The sequence below is a fragment of the Dermacentor andersoni genome, chromosome 8 (genome assembly GCF_023375885.2).
Source record: "Dermacentor andersoni chromosome 8, qqDerAnde1_hic_scaffold, whole genome shotgun sequence".
Lineage (NCBI taxonomy): Eukaryota > Metazoa > Arthropoda > Arachnida > Ixodida > Ixodidae > Dermacentor > Dermacentor andersoni.
In genome coordinates, this window is record NC_092821.1 from 134847463 (window position 1) to 134872618 (window position 25156).

Genomic DNA, 25156 nt, shown 5'->3' on the forward strand with positions numbered 1-25156 from the left:
GCAGAGAAAGAGGAAGTAGTGTGTGCGCGCGTGATCTCGTGGCACTCTGCGCCGGCTGGGCCTGGCCTGTAGCTTCCATCTCGGACCTCGTTTCACCTTGTAAATAAGCATCATTCGTAACAGTATTATACAAAGCAAGAATCCTCGTTTTCCTAAGAATGTCACAGACAACTGCGCATTTTAAAGATTCAGGCAGACTTCAGCCAAGCTGAGCAGTCAACATCATAAAAATGTGTCGGGAAGTCATGCATATTAGCAATTTGACAGAATAATAAGGAGAGGAAGGTGAGACGTAAGGATGGTCCTGCTATAAGAGAAGCAATAGGAGAGTTGTAACTTTATCCGGTGTCATATGCGGAGAAGCTGAGCATGCCCAGCTTTCGATTTTACTCACTTGTGAGCATTGCAGCAGAGTGACTGACATGCATAACCAGCAGTTTGAGGCACCACATTATCACAGCCTGCACTTTTTCGACATCTAAGGAGATCAGCCAGAAGCTTGCTGCTGCACTACCCTCAGGAAGCATTACCAAGTGGGCGCACTCAAATATTACACTTCATGGTTTGTTTCATGCCTTAGTAATTTACTAACCTTTTTACACACATACCTCATAGGCTGCCGTAGGAGTTTTGCGTCAAGTGAAAGGAAAAAATTCTGAAGAAAAATAACGTTCAACGTAACAAGTCAAATAAAAGAAAAGAAAACATACTTTCTCATAATGCATCTACGTATTTCGAAGCTAGCTGATAAAACAATGCAATTAGAAACGTTTTCATACTGGTAATGCTTGCTTTATGAGGCGGAACGTTGAATTACGGACTTCGACACATTTAGGTAACATTTCGTGGTTTCTTGTTCTGAGGTCCCTTTCTCAGTAGCATTAAGGGAGTCAATACCTTCCTCACCTAAAAAAAAAAAAAAAACATGTTATACACAGGTTTGACTATTTAGGGAAATATAACGAAGAACACAGTATCTGTGCAGGCACGTACGTTAGAAATCTACAAGTAATTATAAAAATAAAGTTACCTAACGCCCTTCTGCTATCATCGGGCAATTCGTAGCAACGCGAGAGGATATGCATGCCTCACAATGCAGCCCCTAAAATACGTCACAATAGGGTCAGTGTGGGGCATATAACGCATATGTACTCTATCCCACAATTATATTTAGCTCAGAGGAAGCTACTTACGTAAATCGAGAAAGCTTAAGGTAGGCCACACTCTAAATGTGCGGTTCAAGTACACCGCAGCTCGAAAATATGAATATAGCTTTTACAGCAAGATTGTTGTATGCTATGTTAAATCTGGCGAGCTGCGATCTTTATATTTTGTAATATAGCTGCAGACATGAAACCCTTTGTTCGGGAGATACACCCACATTTTCTTAAAGCTTGCTCTCAGCATCCACATTGTGGAATATCGACAAACTTTTAACAATTATTTAACTTGAGATGCAGCATATAAAATAGCAGCGAGCTTAAAAAAGCAGAAACTGACAACATTGTTTTTAGAACGCACAGAGCTTTTTCAGCGCTTTTGCAGCTGCCGATTTGGCCTGCTGCAGGAATTTTTCTGAACAAACATGCGTAAAGCAAGTGTGCCCTCTGATATACTCGTTATAGATTTTTCTTTATTAATTAGAAAGCACCCAAATTACCACCACAATAATTCTATTGCACGCATTTTTGCAATCTTTAGCAGAGGGGGCAGAGGATCCCTCAAGCGGTCATTTGAACGGTTTTTCCCTGCGCCTCCTGCACCACTGTACTCTGACGAAGCAAATAAAGTAATCCATCGATCATCCTTTTCTCAATAGCGTTAAAACATCTCAAACAATTAAATTTAATTCTCGTAAAATGTAATGCAACTTTAGTAAAAGTGTAGAATGAGTCCAAATTTGTAAGCTTCACGAAAAATTCAGGAGTTGCAAGGCATGAGCTATATCAACAAAACCTACAGTTCGTGTAAGTCGCAGTGACAATTTTATACACACCTTGTCGCAGCATGCAGATCAAATATATTGCCGTGCTGCTCAGGCTTTCGAAGTGCCTCAGGCTTTCATGTGGTGTAGCGAAGCTCTGATTCACAAAATTGTGGCATAGCTAAACAAGAACTTGAGTTTATTGTAATCCCTGCTGAAACTGCAAACTTGTGATTCAACAAGATCATGTTAAATTGTGAAGTCTCCTACAACCAGCTACAGGTAGCTGCGTCTGGTTGTACAAATACCTGACTATTACATCACAGGCGGTTATTTATCATGCACATGGAACTGCAGCAAACATTATTCTACTATCAAAAGCTTCACACAAACGCACATCTGTAGTAAGTAAAATGTGACTTGTGCTATGAAGTAAAATCTTAACACATGCTAAGGGTTCCAAAACCTAATTTCTTTATACGGTGCAACAAAGCAGTGTCCCAAAGGACGATGCGCTAAAAAGAAGAGAGAAAATATTTTTTTCCATTAAAAAGAAACATTGCTGTTAAAATCTCGGCTTCTCTGTAAAATCAGAAACATTTACAAACCCACGAAAACACACATGACACCCAACACAAGAAATACAGGATGTCTGACGGCACTATATAAATATAATAAATGGCATACAAGCTAAAAGCTGGCCATGCGTAAGACCCATCAATCCGGTGCCATCTCGCGCAGCCGTTTAGCTGAGAAGACGACACAATGACGCAGTTCTAGAAGTGCCTATACGGCATCTCGCTGAGAAATTACGTACACAAGCAGCAACTTTCCCTGCTTGAATGTTTGCGTCATTCAGATAAAACAATACCCGACGTTAGAAAATGTCATAGCAAAAAGCAAAAAAAAAAAAAAAACGACAGATAAAGCGTTTGGGAACGTGAACACGCTTGCGGGCATTTTTCGTGAAACTGTTCGCTAAATCTACACTGCGACAAGAACAATGAAAATTCGTGGAAATGAAATTCCGTATAGCATCACACTTCACGGATAATAGACGAAAAGAATTCGCTAACGCGCCGGACTTACTTTTCAAGGCGTAATAGGCGAACTCTCTTTCGAGTCACAGGTGCCGCGGCATCGTACAGGTGCCGCGTCAAGGACAGTTGTTCGGTGCTTCTGGCCTAAACCTTGTAGAATTCCGGATGAAATACCGCACGTGATAGCGCAACTTTCGGCAAATTCATCCGTGCACTGCGATCCGATACGAGTGGAGCGAGAATACCAGAGGCTCTTCATGAGCCGGGAAAGAAGAAAGCGCCAACGGGCCGTAACTACAAGAACTGAATGCGGTGCACCACACGAGACATTGCCAGCTACGTTACATGGTCCCGGGAGTTTTGGATCAATAATACACACAAAAGGCACCACAGTTTCACTCGACAGAGCGTACGCACGAATAAACAACCACAACGGTCGGCGTCAACTGACAGCTTAAGACGGCGAAATAATCTCACCTGTAATTTTACCGCCGAAGGATGGATGGATGCTACGAGTGTATCCGTTGGAACGGGGCGGCGGCTTGCACCACCAAGCTTTTTAAATATATTGCCTAATGCACTGCCTATAGTAAAAAAGAAAGAAAAAGAAAATAATAAAAAACGCGAAGTATTCCCATAATCAAACTTTTTGAACCCCCTTTTGGGAAAATTGTTTTTATACGACTTCTTCCTTTGCCCGTTTCCTACTTTTCTTCTACCAATCTTCTAATGTAAGATTTACCTCGCCATTCAGCCTCTAGAGTCAGTGAAGGAGTACGTTTAGCTAGATCAATTAGTCACAGGGGACCCTGACCAGGATAAGAAAATTTACAGAAGAATACAAGTGGGTTGAAGCTCATACGACAGGCATTGTGACATACTGACTGCAAGCTTACCATTACCATTCAAAAGGTAGGCGTACAATCAGTGCATTCCACCCGTGCTAACATGGGGGGAAGGAACATGAACTGACAAAAAAACACAAGAACAAGTTAAGGACCGCGCAAAGACCGATGGAACGAAGAATGCTAGGCATTGCGTTAAAAGACAGGAAGAGAGCGATGTGGATAAGAGAGCGAACAGGGATATATGAAATTCTAATTGACATTAAGAGAAAGAAATGGAGCTGGGCAAGTCATGCAAGGCGAAGGTAGGATAACCGGTGGACCATTATGGTTACAGAATGGGTGCCAAGACAAGGGAGGCGCAGCCGAGGACTGGAGAAGACTAGGTGGAGTGATGAAATTAGGAAATTTGCAGGCACAAACTGGCATTGGTTGGCGAAGGACAGGGGTAATTGGAGATCACAGGGAGAGGCCTTCATCCTACAGGGGACATAAAATAGGCTGATGACAATGATACATACATACCTTGACAGATACACACAGATTACATACTTGCACACACACATACATAAAGGCAGCAAGTAGACTTGTCTGTTTAATATGCATGGGCAGTGTGTGTGTGTGAATCTATATATATATATTTACACACATACCCTGGCCATGCAAATTATACAGACAAGTTTACTTGCCGCCTGCATGCCGTCGGTAGACAATCTACAGAATAGGGGCACAGGAAGGTCGAGTATACAAGGAGGTGACTGGGGTGTCTGGTGGGTGACACATTAGGGAAGAAGTTAACGCGTAAAAGCCCAAATACTACTAATATTGATTGATACGCTCGTAACACTGTAAAACACCGAGTAAGGTGGTAGTTCAGATATCCTGTTTGACTAGTTCAAAAGTTCTAACAAATGTACTTCCCGCAACTTCAATATTCATTTCAGTATTATATTGCGGAAAAAAATACACTTCCCGTAGAGATACTAGGGCAAAAAGTTGTTTTAGACAGCTTGACTGAGCAGGCACAACGTGGAAATATTGAGCGCTGGTTATATTCAGGAGATGAAGCAGATTAATGATCAAACATCGCCATTTATAACACACACCTGTGACATGCTAACATTCCCTACACACACACACACACACATTATATATATATATATATATATATATATATATATATATATATATATATATATATACATATATAGTTGAATAAACGAAGGAGCACACTTACGAAAATTCCATTTTTAATGTTGTAACGTTTCGGCCGTGGCACGGCCTTCGTCAGAATACACCGAATACACGAAGGCCGTGCCACGGCCGAAACGTTACAACATTAAAAATGGAATTTTCGTAAGTGTGCTCCTTCGTTTATTCAACTACCTATGCACCGGACCTACAGAACCTTTCCTTGAAATATATATATATATATATATATATATATATATATATATATATATATATATATATATATATATATTAGCCCGCGCATGCATTATATATACAGAAAAAATACATTTCAATATTGTACAAATATATCTATCGTAAAAATTTAACGCATATTTATTTGCAACAAAATATAGGTTCAAAATTTAATTGAGGTAAAAAATAAAAACGCTTGTTAAAATTGCATAGCATCCTGAACGTAGCACAGCATCTACTCAGGACTCAATATATGCCTATATGTTAGAAAAATATTCTTTTAGCTTTTCCAAAGTAAATCTATTCGTATGCTTGTACCTGTTTAATGTACTGGGTAAATTATGTTTAAGGGTTTGCAACATGTAGATCTCGCGGAAACGCGGTATAAACTACAAGTCTGTGTTTGGCGTGCATATGTAATTTAGTGCGGGTTTTTTGTGCCAGGTGTGTAAGAAAATCGTGAGAGGAGCTCACTGAAAAAAAGAGCGACTGCAAAATACGATATTTGTACATGTTATGATTGGCCATATTCTTATAGGTCTGAAATGTAACGCCGGTGTGTGATAAGTATGGAATGTTTCCAATGTGTCGAACTATCTTTTAAGGCGTAAGACTTTAGTGGCTCATGAGTGTCTGTGCACAGTCCGTGGTGGACGCAGGAAAGCGGTGATCACTCACAGCCGGCGACACTCCGCTTGCATCCCATGATCGTGGCCACGGCGGCGACTGTTTGACAACAGCAGCATAGGCAAAGATAAACTTAAGCCTATCGCAGTTTAGTTCATCAAAGTGCTCATACATTTTTATTTTATGACTTGTGAATTTTCATACAGTTTTTCTTAGTAGTTCTTAACCATATTAGGCTGCAGCAATTGATATGTGCAGGGAAGTGTGTGTGACATATCTGAATTTTGACAGATGTCGGAAAAATTGTGCGCGAACGTGCCATCAGTACAGATGCATGATATAGCTTTCTGCAGATTACATTTACGTGTGTATACCAAAAGGAACAGGCGGCGGACGTGGAACGTCCGCCGCCAAGGTCTGTGAGTGGTGGCGCTGGATAACAGTCCCAGGGTTCTACTAGTACAGTCGTCAGCACGTCTGGTCTGTCTAGAGCGCTGGAAAGGGCGGCTTTTTCTGCCCGCGCGACGCCTACCGAAATAACTCGGTTCGAGATACCTGCATCTGAGCATGCGCCGTTTCACTGGTTACACTGCCTGCTGCTTTATCGCCGCTTCGGTTCACAGCCGCGATTGCTAACGATCACCGGTGAAGGCGCTGCAAGCCGCAGTAACGAGGTCGAGATAGCACATCTAGGAAAATTTTTTCCTAGGTTTTCACAAAAATCAGTAACAGGTTGGACGTTAGCATCGACACAGATTGAAACTCCGCCACCACAACGATTTGAGCGATTCATGCAGAAATTATTATAACCACCCAGGGGGAGCGTCATGCTACCATCAGTATCATAGTAGCAAGTTTCGGTGAGCATTGTAATTTTGGATTTAAAATATAATCGATTGAGAATATTTACAATAGCTTCTTCTTTGTTTCATGCTGCATGGGCGTTCAAATGAAGGACAGATTCATGAGAGAGCTGCTTGTGTTGAATCGGCTCCGGCAGGCAAAACGCAGTAATCCATATTGCTAAGTCATGATAGAAAGTGTTACTACTCCACTATAGGTGTTTTGCATGTCTTATCAAGACCGTTCTGCTTGTTGATGTACACTAATTCTGAGTCATCAGTTTGGTTGAGAGGATCTTGGCGTTGGAAAACCACACAGATTTCTGATTTTGTTCATATATATGTTTTAATGGCCACTCCTAGAAACATTCTTCGCACTGAGTAGAGATGCTCGTTCTCATTAATCGGGGTCCGGCTGCGAAGTCCATTATCGGCCTTAGTGAACCTAGTCTTCCTTGTGCCTCTTAGGTCTGCATGTAGCTTCGCATGCGACCTGGATTGAGCTACAATATTTATATCCTCGCCGTTCCGACCGATGGCGATTCATTCATTCATTCATTCACAAAATTTTATTAGAGTCGTGAAGCCTGGGCTTTTCTGACCGAGGCGCGCCGCGTTATGGCTCTGCCATAAGGCGGAGCCTTATGGCGGCATCGTGGACCCCCTGGGCACATGGCGATGGCAAATTTTATTATCAAATGCAGTCATGGGTTTGTTAATGAGGGTACCTATTTTCGGGCAGGATATCCGACACGCTTTCGTTTTCTTGTGTTTCGACGCCATTCTTCTTGCCTGCTAGTAGACCGTTTCAATGTATACTCACAATATTTTGCATAAGAAACGCCACAGAAGTAGGTAAATACGTCAGGCGCGCCGTCATGAAAACATCTCGTTTACTATAAAATACTTCTAAACTATTCTAGTGCTAAGAAAGCCTTTCGACAAAATAGTTCATTCTTTATTCAAACAAATCTCGCAGCAACAACGCCTTTTTAGCGAGGGGCATAACATAGCTTCAAAGAAAGGAATAGACTTTTGGCTCACAACCCTCAGCCGGTAACAAGTTCCACTGCGATAAGGTCCACGGAAAGAAAGAAAATATAGAAAGATCTGTCATGGGGGGAGATACTCCTCAAACCTCAACATATGGTCTGTTCGCTCTTCGGGCAGATACGTAATAAGAATGACGCAAATATGGCGAGGCCATGATTTCAGTTTGATCATTGAATATCACGTAAAGAAGCTTCAAACGAAGGCGTTTGTCACTTTCGCCTAAAGGAACACATCCTAGCGTTCTTTTTGTATATGCTGGCACTATAGAACCGATTGTATGCCCTCAGGATACACCCTGCAGCGCTGGACTGTATGCGTCCCAATGGTTTAATTAGCACAGAATGAGACGGATCCCGTAAAACAAGGCGCACTCAAGAAATTCTCTTATGTAGACCTTGTATGTAGCCTTTTTGGCGTGACTTCCAAGGTGTTTGATGTTTGTATGAAGAAAACCAAGCGAAGCACCAGCGTTACGTACAATATTCTGAATGTGTTCGCACCAGGATCCATTCTCTGGTCAAATCACTGCGAGATATTGTACGGAGATTCCTGACAAACGGCTTGATTATCTAGATTGCAGCGATATTGCAGTTTGTGAACTTTTCTGGTGAATCAGACATGCACGCACCCCTCCCCCTAACTAATATTCGAATTCATGCTTCCTAAACTGCTCCACACATAATAACAATGGAGATCTTCCTGAAGCTGTACGCTTTCAGTCTGACTGCTCACAGTACAATGAATGCGCAGTCATCAACGAACGGACGTGCGGTTGACTTGATTTCATTAGAGATGTCATTAATAAAAATAAAGAACAGCAGGGGTCCGAGTACGCATCCCTTTGGAACGCCTGATCTTACACGAACGCACGGAGAACATTTGCCATTTGGGACAACCTGCTGTTTCCATGATGTTGCGTAATACATTATCCATTTTTTACGTTAGTTATAACTCTTAATGTGCTGAAGTTTCTCTAGCATTTACTGACGGGAGAGAGTGTCGAAATCCTTCTGAAAATCTAAAAATAAACAATCGATATGTCATCTGTAATCAGGACTGGAGGCTATATCACGATCAAATTCGAGTAGCTGAATTGTATAGGAAAATATTTTTTCACAGCCCATGCTGTTCATTATTTTGAAACCCCTAATGACGTAATGTTTTATTGAGGCCGTATAAGTAATGTGGTTGAGAGTTTCACAACACGAGGTGGGGTGAGAGGTATAGGTCTATAATTACGCGCATCTGCTTTGGTAGGTTTTTTAGAAACCGGTGCTACGTACGGTAGCTTCCAGTCATTAGGCAGCTAGCCATCAATGAGTGTCTTGTGAATTACAAAGTGTATTTAGCTACCACTCGAGATCAGTTCTTTTTTCAAAATTCTAGAATATGAACCACCCAGTCCTGTGGCTTTGCATCCATCGGTGCTATCAAGTTTATACCTTCAATGGAAAACACCGCTGGCTCCATTGCTTAAGGTGGTTGAAGCCAGCACGGAGCTCTGGTAGTTAATACCGATTTGAAGAAATCACTAAACATGGCTGCTTCTCCTTCGCCATTGGTAATTAGCTTGCCATTATGCCTTAAACCTGCAGGCCCAGAACACATTGTACTGCCCCTCTTAAAGAAATATTAAAACTTCTCCTTAGTATTTTTCAAATAAGTAGAAAATCTTCGAAAATAGCAGTATTTACATTCTACTAATTTAGTTTTGTGCATAATCATCAGATTCCGCAGTTTGTTTAGAGATGACAACGTTTTTCTTGTGCAATGTTCTGAATAAGGTCTTTTACGTTATTGAATCTGACGATGAAGTTCGGTTTAGATCTGGAGTTTTTCCTTACGTTTTGTTTTGTTACTTCGAACACTAGGGGCCTAACTCTGGGTGAGTGTGGGTATACGAGTCTGAAAGATCAGCCATAGCTCATTAATATTGTCGCAGCCTAGTAGGAGACGGGAAAGCGGGCGTAGGGGACGTGTAAAAGCACTTTTATGAGAGCAGTCAACGCGACGTTGTTGTCGTCTGTCTTTCCACTCACGCGCCACTTCAGCGTCGTTCTCATCGCCTGGCACATACCCGCGGCGACCATATAGCATGTGGCATTTGCCCCCCCTTTGAAAAAAAAAAGGCATCGTCCCGATGCACCAGCCACCGAAGGCTGTGCACAGGCGGTGCAAAGTTGAGGTCACGAGGAAATGTAGGGCTTCATACGAAGCACGTGCACAACCTCGGGCAGATGCCGCCGGCGTTTGGAGCAGTTATGGCTGTCGGGGACAACTTCATAATTCACATCGCTGATGCGGCGCAGAACTGTGTATGGGCCGAAGTATCTTCGCAGGAGCTTCTCAGACAGCCCCCGCCGACGAATCGGAGTCCAGACCCACACCTGGTCACCGACGTTGTATGTGACGGGTCTGTGCCGAAGATTGTAGTGTCGGGCATCGTATTCCTGTCGTTCTTGGATTCGCAAACGCGCATGATGCCTGGCTTCCTCTGCGCGTTGCGTAAACTCCTCGGCACCAGTCTCGTCATCACCGCACTCGTGTGGCAGCATTGCGTCCAACATTGTTGTCACTTCGCGTCCGTAAACGAGGTTGAAAGGCGTCACGCGTGTTGTCTCTTGGCGAGCCGTGTTATACGCAAATGTAACGTATGGTAATATCTCGTCCCAGTTCTTGTGGTCGACGTCGATGTACATACTCATCATGTCTGCCAGTGTCTTATTCATACGTTCTGTCAGCCCATTGGTTTGGGGATGATAAGCCGTGGTCTTTCGGTGAGTGGTACCACTTAGTCGCAACACGGTATCCAGAAGCGCAGCCGTGAACGCAGATCCTCTGTCTGTTATGACCACTGCGGGAGCGCCATGCCTTAGGACGACGGCTTCGACGAAAAATCGCGCTGCTTCGGCTGCTGTTCCACGTTGGATAGCACCTGTTTCGGCGTATCGCGTAAGATAATCCGTGACGACGATTATCCATCTATTTCCGGCAGTAGACAGTGGAAACGGACCTAAAAGGTCCATGCCAATTTGTTCGAACGGCGCTTGCGGTATCTGAACAGGATGAAGCAGTCCAGCTGGCTTGCCGGGTAGTGCTTTGCGGCGCTGGCAATCTAGGCATGTCTGTGTGTAACGTTTCACGATCGACGCAAGTCTTGGCCAATAGTACTTTAGCCTAATTCTTGCCAATGTGCGGGTGTATCCCAAGTGACCAGCGGTCGGCTCGTTGTGACAGGCATGTAGGACTTCGTCGCGGAGAGATGCGGGAATGACGAGTAGGTAGCTGCTGCCATTAGGTGAAAAGTTCTTTTTATAGAGAACGTCGTGGCGTAAGCAAAACGAAGGCAGCCCTCTCGCGAATAACCTCGGCACGCTGCTTGTTTTTCCCTCTAAGCAATTGAAAAGAGGAACCAGTTCTGCGTCCTCGCGTTGGTGGCGTGAAACGTCGACAGTATCTAGCACGCCTAGAAAACCCACGTCATCATCGTCGTGGGCTGCAGTCTCAACAGGAGACCGAGAGAGGCAGTCGGCATCGGTGTGTCGTTTCCCCGATTTGTACACAACCGTGAAGTCGAACTCTTGGAGTCGAAGACTCCAGCGCGCAAGCCGACCAGCTGGATCTTTTAAATTAGTCAGCCAGCAAAGTGCATGATGATCACTGACAACGGTGAAACTCCGACCATACAAATATGGCCGAAATTTCAGGACGGCCCACACCAGAGCGAGACAGACAGACAGACAGACAATGAACTTTTAATGAGGTCCTGAGGGACTAGCCGGTGGAGACCCGTTGGGGCCCCCGGCTCGCCGCTGGCTGCTCCCATGTCGGAATCGGGAGGCCAAGCCTCTCCGCTCTTTCACGGGCCCTCTGGACGGCCATGTACTGGAGCTTGAGTTGGCTATTAGATATGGCCTCGTCCCAGTCCCGTTCGCTGGTGAGGGACGTATCCCGTAACGCAGGACACTGCCAGAGCATATGAGGTAGAGTGCTAACCTCCCCACAATCCGGGCACTGTGGGTCAATTTCTGGATAAATCCTGCTTAAGAATCCTCGCGAGGGATATGACCTCGTCTGAAGCATCCTAAGCGTGATCGATTGTGATCTGCATAGATTTGGATGTGGAGGCGGGAAGCGCCTGCGTTCCTCTTTATAATGGGAGACGATCTCGTGAAAGGTTAATAAGGGGTCGCTGTGGCCGAGCTCCTCCGGATCCAATGTAGCCCCATCGCCGTCGCGGCGCGTTAATTCTCGCGCACGGCGGTGAGCAATGTCATTGGGGTTCGGGCGGTCCGGCAGCACGTTGTCGCCCATGTGAGCTGGGAACCATATAATATAATGCACGGGGTCACAATTAGTTCTGGACTTGTTTTTCAGAATCGCCTCCACCTGTCTCGCAACCATTCCCGAAGCGAAAGCCCTGCCGGCCGCGCGTGAGTCAGTGTAGATATATGGTCTTTTTGAATCCTGCATCGCCAGCGCCACCGCCACCTGTTCTGCCACGTCGGCCGTCACAGCGCCTACCGAGGCCGCAGATAGGAGCTCGCCCTTTTCGATAACCGCCGTGACCGTGAATTTACCGGAGCGCCCATATTGAGCTGCGTCCACGAAGGCTTCCATGCCGACCGTTTTCTTCAATATCGCCCTGGCACGAGCTGCTCGCCTGCCCGCATTATGTTGCGGGTGAACGTTTCTAGGGAAGGGGCTGACGACGTAGGTCCCTCTGGAGTTCTCGTCCAGCTGAACCACCTCGCTGTGACTGTAACGTGGCTGCAAGCCCGCAGCCTCCAAGAGGCGCCTACCGGCGCTGGAGCCCGAAAGCCTCGTGATCTGCGCCGCTCGTTGCGCCTCTATGAGTTCGAGGGTCGTGTTATGAACGCCGAGCTGCATTAGCCTGTCCGTGCTCGCCGTGATCGGAATACCCAGTACCTTCTTGACGCTTTTCCGCATCAACGTGTCAAGCTTTTCCCTTTCAGTCTTTGTCCACTGCAGGGCCGAGACCACATAGTTGATGTGGCTCATAAGAAAAGCGTGATGCACCCTAAGTAGGTTGTCCTCGCCTAGGCCCCCCTTCTTATTGGAGACTCTCATGATTAATCTGAGAATATTCTCGGTTTTGGCGGTCAGATGCGCAATGGTTTTGGCATTACAGCCCCTGGCATCGAGCAACAATCCTAGAACTCTAATCGAATTCACCCTGGGGATCTTCTGGCCGTCCCGCATGTATACATCTATGGGGATTTGCTCGAGCGGCACGAGCCCCCGAACCCCCTGCCTTGCCGGTCTGTATAACATGAGCTCTGACTTCGTCGGGGAGAGTTGGAGACCCGTGCCCTCCAGGAAGGACTGGGTCACGTCCAAGGCCTCCTGGAGCGCCTGTTCCACGGCCGCCTCCGAGCCTCCCGGACACCAGATCGTAATGTCATCGGCGTACAGCGCGTGTCCCACGTTTGGCACGGCGGCCAGCCGCTTCGAGAGTCCGTGCATTGCAATGTTAAACAGGAGGGGGGAGATCACCGCCCCTTGTGGCGTGCCTCTGTTTCCTAGCGGGGATGGTTCTGATTTGGTCTGCCCAGAGCGAGACATTCTTTTTCTGTAGTGTAGTAGTTAGCCTCCGTCCTTGATAGCGTCCTGCTGGCGTAAGCAATCACTCTTTCGGTGCCGTCCTGCCGCTGTACAAGCACTGCGCCGAGGCCGACATTACTAGCGTCGGTATGAAGAAGCGTAGGAGCGTCTTCATCAAAGTGTGCGAGGACGGGAGGCGCCTGCAGCCGTTGCCGTAGGTCATCAAAAGCCCGTTGCTGGTCTTCGCCCCACACAAAGGGGACATCTTCTCTGGTAAGATGGGTCAATGGCCATGCGATGCGCGAAAATTCCGCAATAAACCGTCGGTAGTAGGCGCAAAGGCCCAGAAAACGTCGCACGGCCTTTTTATCTGATGGCGTTGGGAAATTAGCAACGGCAGATATTTTATCAGGGTCAGGTCGGACACCTTCACGACTAACAACGTGACCGAGAAATTGAAGTTCTTCAAAGCCAAAATGGCACTTTTCAGGTTTTAAAGTTAGACCAGCTGAGCGTATTGCTTCAAAGACCATCTTTAGTCTCCGTAAATGTTCCTCGAACATTACGGAGAAAACAATCACGTCGTCGAGGTAGACCAGACAGGTTTGCCATTTGAGGCCTGAGAGTACAGTGTCAATTAGTCGTTGAAACGCTGCCGGCGCAGAGCACAAACCGAAGGGGAGCACGTGAAATTCATAAAGTCCGTCGGGCGTAACAAAAGCGGTCTTCTCACGGTCTCTCTCATCAACTTCTATTTGCCAGTAGCCGCTTTTCAAGTCCATCGACGAAAAGTAACGAGCGTTTCGTAGCCTGTCCAGTGAATCGTCGATACGCGGTAGCGGATAAAGGTCTTTCTTTGTGATCAGATTGAGTTTTCGGTAGTCGACGCAGAAGCGCAGGCTACCATCCTTCTTTTTCACCAATACGACAGGCGATGCCCAAGGACTCTTAGATGGCCGAGCAGCTCTTAAACTCATCGATGAGCTCAAGAAGGCTGCTGCGTTCGACGGGCGATAAGGTGGGACTGATATCGACCACAGGGGCAGGCACAGCCACAGTGAACGTCGCGTGCTCCACTGAGAGGCAGTCCTGTATTGATGTAAATTCGTCGAAGTAAGCAACAGCCATGCGTTTAACAATGTGTCGACGGTCGCTGGTAAAATTCGTCAGCAGGAGTTCAGCACGTCCGTCGTGTACGTTAATTACGGCCCTGGCGATGGAAACGCCTTGACTCAGCACCAGTGCGTCGATGTGTTCAGCGACGCCAGTCCCAGTGTTCAAGTTGTCGCAGATTACAGGCACGAGGGAACAGCTTCGCGGCGGAAGCGTGACGTCGTCGTCGGCGATACGTAAGCGGGGTCGCTGGTGTTCCGCGGGGTCGACGTCGTCTGAACTCGTAGAAAATGTGACGACGAGGTCATGGACATCAATCATTGCACCATACTCTCTCAAAAAATCCATCCCCAATATAAGTTCTTTACAACACTCAAAGAGAATGACGAGGGTGGCGACGAAGGTTGCGCCGGCGATTACTATTCTGGCTGTGCATTTTCCAATCGGCGTCATCAACTGGCCACCGACAGTTCTGATGTTGGGCCCGGTCCATGGCGTCTTCACTTTTCGCAGCCTGTCGGCCAGCTTTTGACTGATTATGGAAAAATGCGAACCAGTATCGACGAGAGCTGCCACTTGGTGGCCGTCAATGCAAACGACAAGATCGGCGCTGACGGCGTCGGTTACAGGAGGTGTGGTTGGAGTCATTGGAGTTGTAGAGTCGTCGATCGGCGGAGATGGGGGCTCTTGGGTAGCTAGCCGGTTTGCAACCTCACCCCCGGAGGTCGCTGCGTCTAGTTTCCCCGGCGCGGGCTAGGGGACCTGCCCCTAGAGGCGTCAGAAAAATCGCGACGGGTCGGTGGGGTGTAACGAGCCGGAGATGGGGAATGCGATCGAGGCGTCGTTGAACCTTCTGGCCGAAAGTTTGTAGAATTTCCGTCGCGGCTACGTGCAGCATCAGACACAGGGTAATTGCAGCTGGAACATTTTGGATACCCAGCCGCGCGGTAATGGCACACGCGGTAAACATGTCCTGCTTCGCCGCAATGAAAGCATAGCGGCCGGCGGTCAGCGGTGCGCCACAAATCGGTCTTCCGAAGCGGGTAGCCGGCAGAGGATTCACTGTAGAAACGAGGCTCAGCGATCGACTGGCGGCGATACGGCATAGTTGGCGGCGGCTGTGACTGTCGAAAATAAGGCGTCGGGGTGGCGGTGATGGCTGCGTCGTAGTGGTCGATGGTGTCAGCAGCATCGAAGTGGCAGGAGGTGGACGGCAGACAGCTTCCGCGTAGGTCAATCGTCGCGGCACCGCCTGCCAGTCGGGTGACGAAAAGGCCTCTCGAACTTCCTCCCGAACGATATCAGCGACAGAAGCCACCGCTGGTGCCATGGGAGAGATCCCGAGCTGCCGGATCTCCTCTCGCACAATCTCTCGGATGACTTCACGTAGAGACGTGCTGCAGCTCTCAGGTAGAATGGAAGCATTCACCGGCGAGCTCTTGCGATCATATTGGCGGTACCGTTGCTGTAGTGCCCGTTCTATAGCGGTAGCCTCCTTGGTAAATTCGGCCACTGTCGTCGGTGGGTTCCTCACGAGCCCGGCAAACAGTTCCTCCTTCACTCCGCGCAAGAGATGGCGCAACTTCTTTTCTTCGGCCATCTCAGGGTCTGCTCTGCGGAAAAGGCGGGCCATATCTTCTGCAAACATGGCAACGCTCTCGTTTGGTTTTTGAATACGGGATTCGAGTAGGCGCTGCGCGTTGTATCTTCTGTTGCTACAAGTGAACGTGTCTAGTAGCTGGGTGCGAAAGGCATCCCACGTGGTCAAATTTCTCTCCCGGTTCACAAACCACGTCCGCGCACTGTCTTGAAGCGCAAAATAGACATTAGACAGCTTTTGCTGGGAGCCCCAATCATTATAACTGGCGACACGCTCAAATTGGTCAAGCCAATCTTGGACATCCTCAAAAGCGTCGCCGTGGAAACTTTCTGGTATCTTTGTATTCTGCAGCGTCACCTGCGATGGAGTTGCAGTAGCCATGACGGAAGTAGGTTGACGCGTTCCAGCAGGGTCCTGCAAAGGGTTGAACTCGGGCGTCAGGCCTAGCAGGCGGCGACGGTACCGGTGAACAGGAGTTTCGATGAACGAAGGTGATTCCGCTTTCGAGGTATGGCTCCGCGAAGGGGTGCCGAGCATGAGGCAATCCTACCCAGCACCTCCACCAGTGTCGCAGCCTAGTAGGAGACGGGAAAGCCGGCGTAGGGGACGTGTAAAAGCACTTTTATGAGAGCAGTCAAAGCGACGTCGTTGTCGTCTGTCTTTCCACTCACGCGCCACTTCAGCGTCGTTCTCATCGCCTGGCACATACCCGCGGCGACCATATAGGATGTGGCAATATTCAGAGTTTCAGTTAAGCACTCAAACAATAAATGTGATCATCCAACGGTTTGAAATTTCTGCGTAATTTTCTTTGTGGCAAAGGTAAATTGCACAGGCCTCGTTAATTTTGGGGGTGGAGAAGCCATAGCCAGACGAGGAACCATCACGTCAGGGTCACTTATAGCAGGAATAACATTCATGTGCAGCAAAAAATCTGGAACATCGAAAAACAACATGTCAAGAACAACAAGGCCCCTTGTTGGTTGGGAACCATGCTGATAAATTCCAAGAGAGTCCGACAATGTTTACAACCAACCATGGGCTGCAATATCAGAATTCAACACACAATAACGTTCTTCCACGTGACATCAGGAAGCTTAAAACATCCATTTAGTACCAAGCACTCATCAAAAGATGTTCGTGCAATTTCACGTAGGTAATTTAAAATATTAGTCTCAGAAGCACGCGGGTGATCAAAGACTCCTACAGCAAACTTTATACCACCCTTTCGTGTAATTCTACACCGAACAGACTCTGCAGGGTTCCAGTCAACGCGATGTACGATCTTTCAAAGCGATCATTTTACGAGCACAAACACACCACCATCGTGAAAAGACCTATCATTGCAGTATGCGGTAAAAGGGCTCGGAAAGACCTCGTGGTGATCTATTGTCGGCTCTAGCCAAGATTCGGTGGTAGTAACGACATTAGCACCTACGCTATTTGTGAAGCCTTCCAGTTCACCGATCATATGTACTTTAAACTTCGCAGTTGGTTTCTAAAAGGACAAGATATCATGGTCTCTTCACAGTGAGAATGCGTCATTTTCGCTTATATCGTACTATCACATGTGCTTCAGACTCCAAAGTAAACGATTCACCAGTAATAATCAGCTTACCGTTAGTAAGCTTTACAGAGTACCCACCCTCTTTCGTTTTCGCTTTCCCGTTTTCTCATAGATGCTTTCTTTTTAAGTGAGCTGAACGAGATTAGTCATCTTTAAGTGATATGCCGGTATCTATTAGCGCATGCGCACGTTTGAAAAGTTCGCGTTTTTCCATCGCACTCATAGAACCGTAACATAACCGGTCTTTTAGCGTTGTGGTTTTTTGTACCGAGTCGATGAATAGTTCTACTCAAGTTACCTTGAAGCTCATAGTACCAAATGACACATCATCGACCACCTGATTTCTTAGCGACGTTGACGTTTATTCACCTCTTTCCATCATACCATAGATAACTAGATCATTTCGTCTGCTGCGATTTTGCAGGTCGTCTGTTTTAGAGTGTACTGCTGCAAAACCTTGGCACATTCGCTTAACCACCGTTGCACAGTGGGCAAACTACGCACTCTATGAGGAAATGCACTTCATTTCGCTTTCAATCAAGTTTAGACGCCAGCGCCTTCGTGCGGGGTATTCATCAAACTTGGCAGAGACTGCGCTTACCTTTTTGAGAATTTCTTTTCGGCCACTAATGAGACTTTCGAGGTCTTTAGCGTTATGGCCCGGATTCGATTCGATATCACGCTGAGTAGCAGCACAAGTGTACATAAGCTGTCAAAGCAGTCGGCAATGCACACAGAAAGAGCACTTGGGCAAGAAAGCACCACTAGACACAACTCGCTTTGTACTTAGAATAAGAAGGATTTGCACGTACGAGCTTTACAAACTGGAGCACATTACGCAGTGGCCGCGTGCCAGTGGTGCCGCCTTGCCCGCACAACGTGTCTGGCAATTGCAAGCTGCTCGCTTCACCGTTAAGAATTAAATAAGTCTACACACAGATAGCCACTGCCTTAATAAAAAGTGCACTCCAATGAGTTGACCGCCGACAACCGTTAACACCCGTAAAAGATATTTTCTTAATCTCCGCTGTAGCATTAGGCCCCGCATTAAAAAAAAGGAAATGCTGTTGAAGTTACGATATGCAAGGTTTTTTTATTGAAAAGGCTATGGTTAGCCTGCATAATCCAACGAAAGAATATAGACGTCTACGGCGATTCTCTGTTTTCGCAGTATTCTGCCAACGTACCAGGAGGATCGCGTGTGAATGTGAATTGACGACAGGTGTTTTTGCACAACACGAGAAAAATATAATCTACTTTGTTAATTGTACCTCAGCTTCTATAAACGCGCCTGATGATATGCAACCAGTCGTACTTTTATAGGCCTGTTAACCACGATGAGGTTGCCCTGCGTAAGCGTTTGCTTCGTTTTGGCATTCGCTGTCCCTCTATTCAGTGTAAACGAGCCTGTTCTGGCTGCACCGAAAGCAAGAACTCCCCCCCCCCCCGCCCTGCCCCCGTCCGCCACCCCCCCGGCCTAGAACACCAGGTAGTATTCAGTGACTTTTCTTTTATCCGTAGGCAAATAACCCAATTATATTGCAATGCAGAATGTGGTTGCGCAAGCAAAGGTAAATTGACCAATCTGAGCGCTCGGCTTGAAGTTCGTAGATAGGAGTCTTTGTATTTGCTTTGACACTTGTATGATACTGTCCCTACTGTGGCAGCAAAGTAATCAGTCGCAGTAAAACACAACCATAATATCCAAAGCGAAATGCGGAAAAGTAGGACTGTCCCGCACCAAACAGACGCTTGTGAATAAGGTGGTGTTTGCATCTCGGCATCGGTTGTGAATTAGCATAGGGACATCATAGCTTCATATACACGATTGCTTCATGCTCGCCCAACGAATAGTGCGAAACAGCCCACCTTGTAATGGAATATCTGGATTTCAGATGCATTTCTCTTTTATTGAGAGCTAGAAGTACCACCTTTTTCTTTAGGAACATTGACTTTATAGTTCATTTGAATGCAAGCGGAGACGTAATTGCTACAGAAAAATCGATTTTCGGAGACGTAATTGCTACAGAAAGTTTTCGATTGGAGCTTCGTTATAGCAAGAACTCTGCAAATTTCCTACTGCCATCTGCATAGGCAACTAATCTCGGAGTTCCTGGAACACACCAAGCACCAATATCAAGCATCAAATGTGCTTGATATTAGCATTTGCTGTGTTTTAATAGTACTCGGTGAGTACTACTATTAAGCACCAAAGGTGCTCGATATCAGTTCTCAGTTTAAGAACTGATTCCAGTGGAGCTCCTCTCGCGAGCTTGCACTAGAGCTAGAAAGGTTGCTTTTTCTTTTTAAATCATGAATAGAATATTTCTTTAGTCGCACAAGGTTTCAAAAGTGGGCAGTAGAAGGTAGCATAATTCTAAAACTCGATTTAAGTTACACGATGAGGCGGCCATTACTTCTTCAAGAAATCAAAATACTCAATTGAAGAATTAACCTAATTACGATAAATAATGTTTGAATTAATTGATGCTACATATTCCAATTCATGACTGGTAACTCGTAAGTATGGAAGACATATTGACGTAGAAGAAATTTTGAGCCAGGTACCACTTTCGAGTCATGCGCCGTGAAACTTGGGGTAAAACTCAATTGTTCAATATCGACTAATGGTGCCCCAGACGGCCAACGTTTATTTACAACTTGTTGTAACATCAGATGGCGCATGGAGCTGTTAGAGAGTACCGTTGGAAGTATAGTTCGCATATGTTCAATGAAGTGCGCTTTGATTGCAGTGTAAAACTTTTTCCTAACAATATTCACTTGGCTGACAAAATTTTTTCGGATGGTCTTCCTTTACAGGATTGCAAGAACTATTTCCATACCGTTTTTTGGTGTTCGTTGGACATTACTGGCGCTTGCGCTGAAAAAAAAAACACTATGCATTATAATTATTAAATTCGTCTACAAATAATCTTGGTAGCATACACTTGCAAGTGTTCAGCGAAGCGCAAACTCGCTGCTGCGTAAATATGTTTGATTCACTTTGTTGAAGGTATTTTTTTGGAGGGTGTTACTTCGCGTGATCATCAGATTGGGTTGCACAAATGCCTCCTTTACTACATGCCTGCCGTGTTGCTCGCTTTCCCATTTTAGCGGCGGTCCCCTTAGTTCAGCATAAATTCTGTGAGGGGGTGCTCGTTGCCTTTTCAACTTCCGTCGGAAGCGGCAGTGGCGGCCGAATGTTTGCGCCGGCGCGTTCGTAGAGCCGATAAGCGCGGGCGTCTGTTAGCAAGCGTTCTCGCAGACCTCCGAGACGGTGACAGATGCCATGGTAATCTCAGAGGCTGCAGCTCGTGATCTAAGTTGCAGGCGTTTGCCATGAGAGGCGCTCGTTGCCTTTTCGCGGAGACGAGAAAAGGGAGAGGGAATAGAACTGAGTTTACCGGGCAACGCGGCAGGCATCTAGCAAAGGAGCCATTGGTTACACGTGAAGTTGGGAGCACAGACTAACCTCTACGCAGTTATGCGTACCCTTGCTACAATGAAAGATCACTAGTAAAAAATCAGCTTGCTAACGTTCTTTTTCACAAGGTCTTGATTTATATCATAATAGGACGTATTCGGCCGAAATATAGATATATATATAGCTGGCCATTATCCCTCAAGAGAAAAGTGTATAACAGCTATGTCTTACCAGTACTCACGCACGGGGCAGAAACCTTGAGGCTTACGAAATGGGTTCTACTTAGATTGAGGACGACGCAACGAGCTATAGAAAGAAGAATGATAGGTGTAACGTTAAGGAATAAGAGCAGATTGGGTGAGGGAACAAACGCGGGTTAATGACATCTTAGTTGAAATCAAGAAAAATAAATGGGCATGGGCAGGACATGTAATGAAGAGGGAAGATAACCGATGATCATTAAGGGTTACCGACTGGATTCCAAGGGAAGGGAAGCGTAGCAGGGGGCGGCAGAAAGTTAGGTGGGCGGATGAGATTAAGAAGTTTGCAGGGACAACATGGCCACAATTAGTACATGCCCGGGGTAGTTGGAGAAGTATGGGACAGGCCTGTGCCCTGCAGTGAGTGTAACCAGTCTGATGATGATGATGATAGATATTTCATCCTTTTGGCCTGATTTGCAATTTTCTAAAGTCCTGAAACAGTCAAGTGCTTCCTTATGGTCAGCGGCAATATCACCCTATTCCCTTAAGATAATTTACATATATTTTGCTTGTTCTTTTTTAAACGCTGCGCATCAGCACTTGCAGGTCATGAACGCCATACGTGATAAGAGTGTGTCCTATCACTTTTGAGGGGAAAGCAGGGAGCGCAGAGTTTTCTAGAACGAAAACGCAAGCCAGCCTGATCAGATGTATCGCTTGGTGACAAGGAACGTCCCAGAGGGTGTAAACATTTGTAGCGATAAAAATTCTTGTCCTGCTTCAGCCACAGCTTCACGCCAGTGAAGCTGTGGCTGAAGCTGTGGCTGGTTTCACCAACCCTCGTGTTTGGTGAAATAACATAGTCCACGGGTAACATAAGCTGCCGTGAACACTTCGGCGAAGCTTTGCTGTCGCACGCGGTGCATGAAGCTCGCGAGCGAAGGCACAATTCTCTCAAGCGCTCTCTTTTCAACAGAAGGCCTTGTCCTCACTCTCTTCTGAATGCTTTATTTCCTCATTATTTTAGAGAGCTGCTGTTGGACGATAGCTAACGTTAAGCAGCGGTCGGCTGCATAGCGCATTTCATTCTTGTCTCAGACGACGATTCTTTCGTAAAGGTGGAAAATATGCATGAGGTATCGTTATCAGTTTCTGTGACTTCATGAATCACATTGCGAAATTGTCCGAGAACAAGACGTGGCTTGCGTTCAAAAGTGAAGAACATTAGTGTTGGTGTTGTTGGCAGTGAAATTCAGTTCAATGTCGTCAAATCTAACAACCATGCTGTACAAAATGGGACATCAGATTCTACATTATCACTCCTACTATTACTACAATATTCAGCACGCTCGGACATTCCAACCTTGAGATAGCTGAGCATATGTTTCGAGCTTTGGTAAAACTGTTTAGGTTAAAGAGCGCGTCTAGTCGGCATAAACACTTCACTGGAAAATGGTGAAATTTATTCCTGCTTTGATGAAGAGTAAAATATGACGGCTGATATGTCCAAAGGTAAAGAGAACGATGAAGGTGAATACTTTCATGCCAGACTGAGCAAAACAAAAATGGTTCATTTGACAACCAGCGGTCCTGTCTTCTTTTTGGTACCTATGACATGACACCAGGCATTACTGTAGTGACGTCGACACCTGCTAGTATGTGGCAGAAACCTGTATCGCTCATTTATGTGCTTTTTGATTTGAAGCTCTCTTATATTCACACATATAATTTTGTTTCTGTTAGAGAGAGTGGAAGTCATTGCATTCGTGTATTTACACAGCTCCTGGCTTGTAAAGAAGAAAAAAATGTTATCAAGCTGTATAGCAAACGCGTTGTTTCATATTTTTATAGTTTCAAAGAATTTCGAGAAAATTGTATCTACTAAAGAGAAATTTTTTTTTTCAGCGACACAGCGACCTCGGCTAGGTGGCACTTCTACTTACGGTGGCTAATGGAGTTGAACACTACCAAGTATTTCTATTCACGACGGTTCAACTTGTGAAAGAGATGCAAGAAATATATATTTGTGCCTGCTCCTACAATGATTGGCTGTAATAGACCTGGCGACCTCATTATTACCTGTGAGTTACAAAGAATAAAGTGTCAGCCTTTAATCGAAATACATGAAAAGTATCTCGCGTAATTTAATATTGATGTCTATTTGCACTTATGGTAATGCTCTTCAAGAATGAATAAAGACGGTGACCACGTCGCGTCCATTTAATGCACGAGCTACATCGAAGCCTTTGTTACTATGTTGCACAACAGATGGAATGCCATTTCAACTCCTGCCTTGTAAAAACTTTACAGAAAGGCTATCAATGGAGGTACTATGCACATCTCAGTATAGCGAAAATCTGCGTTCTCTCCAGGGAACACCACATTTTCACATTGTGCATAAACTGTGCGCTATACACGCCTGCTCTCTCGACAGTCATTCTTTCGGGTAACCGCGACCAGGCGCGTTACGCTCCCCCAACGGCGCTGATTGTGTATATATTCAGATAATTCCTAAATGTTTATTCAGAGAGACACTCGAAAGGCGCGCGATTCCCTGCGGAGCCACTAGATGGCAGAGCGTGCCCCGAGGGAAGCGCGAGAGAGGGGCGTGCCTACATACACACCTCGCACCGGATGCGTTACAGCAGTGGGAAAAACTGGTGCGTCCCTACACTTTTTCAGTGCTAAGTGCAATAACATCAACATTGATTGGGCCATTGGTATTGGGGTAATTTTTTTTATCGAGTAAAGCCTTCACGGCAGAAAAAGAGGAAATGTAATAATTGTTAGGAGTGAGTTCGTCCTATTTCATGTTTGGGTGCTACCTGTACCATAGGAATCCTTCGCGAAGCTTTGTCCAACCTTTACTTTCTGGTGTCCGCTATCAGGGGGTTTCACGGGGCATTGCAAGCGCTTTATCGAACTAATTCGGAAAGGTGCCTCCAAAAAGTTCCTGTTTAGGTTCAAGATGGCAGAAAAGTAATTGTTTGATTCAATTCTTATTAAGCTGAACAGTTCAGTTCCGGCTCCATTTCCACAAGCTGCTGATGTCAACACGTTAAGTAAAACGTTCCTAGTACATCATTACCGGCCATTTAATCAGTTATGGCTGTAACCGCTGTATCGGGTTAGTGCCCATGGCATTCTGCTCCTAAGCCCGCGGTCGCGATATCTAATCTCAGCCGAGACGGCGGCATTTCGCAAGGGCGAAATGAAAACAACAACAGGCCGTGTGCCATATGCACATGTTACAGAACCCCAGCTTGTACAAATTAATCTCCATCCTCCCATTATGGCTGCCTGAAAATCAGATCGCAGTTTTGGCACTGAAAACGGCATAGTTTACTTTTTCTAATAAATGCATTTTTGCACATCCTCCACGCCACAACATTCATTGCAAATTTGAATTTGTTTACAAATTACAAGATATATCATATTTGATAGGACATTTCATGGCACTTCTTTCCTGCATTCTATTCAATTTGCAAATATAACTATTGAAACAAATATACGTTTTATCTAAAGTCAAGGCACCATGAAAGCTCCCCGGTGAACGTCAGACGTCAGCACGGGCACCCAGGCGTGCTCCCGCATGCTTCAGTTCGTATAGGCCAACCACTCGAAATTGTCAAGCCACATTAATAACTGTTGCTGTGAAGAGTAGCTTTTCAATAGCTGATATTTACAAGACCGTGTGTGGAACAAAAGTGTCATTTGATTTCGTAGATACGAGGGCTTAGAATGTGACGCACGAAAAGTCTATTCGGCTGCTCTCCGTGAGACCGGCCTCAACAAACAGCAATATTTTTTTTAAGAATACAATCTCGGCTTCTCAGAAGACGCAAGCTATCAACCGTGGGCTCCATCTTTGACACGAATGGCGGCTTTATGGCCGGCTTAACCCGCCATTTTGGCCCCCTGACTAGCT

General features: G+C 45.9%; 1 long non-coding RNA gene across 1 annotated transcript; it reads right to left on the reverse strand.

Annotated features, from left to right (window-relative positions):
- Positions 1-310: 310 nt before the first annotated feature.
- On the reverse strand, positions 311-3868 carry LOC129383358 (uncharacterized). Its single transcript, XR_008611224.2, has 3 exons — positions 3442-3868; positions 1997-2105; positions 311-906 (listed from the first exon to the last, which is right to left on the reverse strand). It is a non-coding gene; the product is annotated as an uncharacterized lncRNA (long non-coding RNA).
- Positions 3869-25156: the final 21288 nt, after the last annotated feature.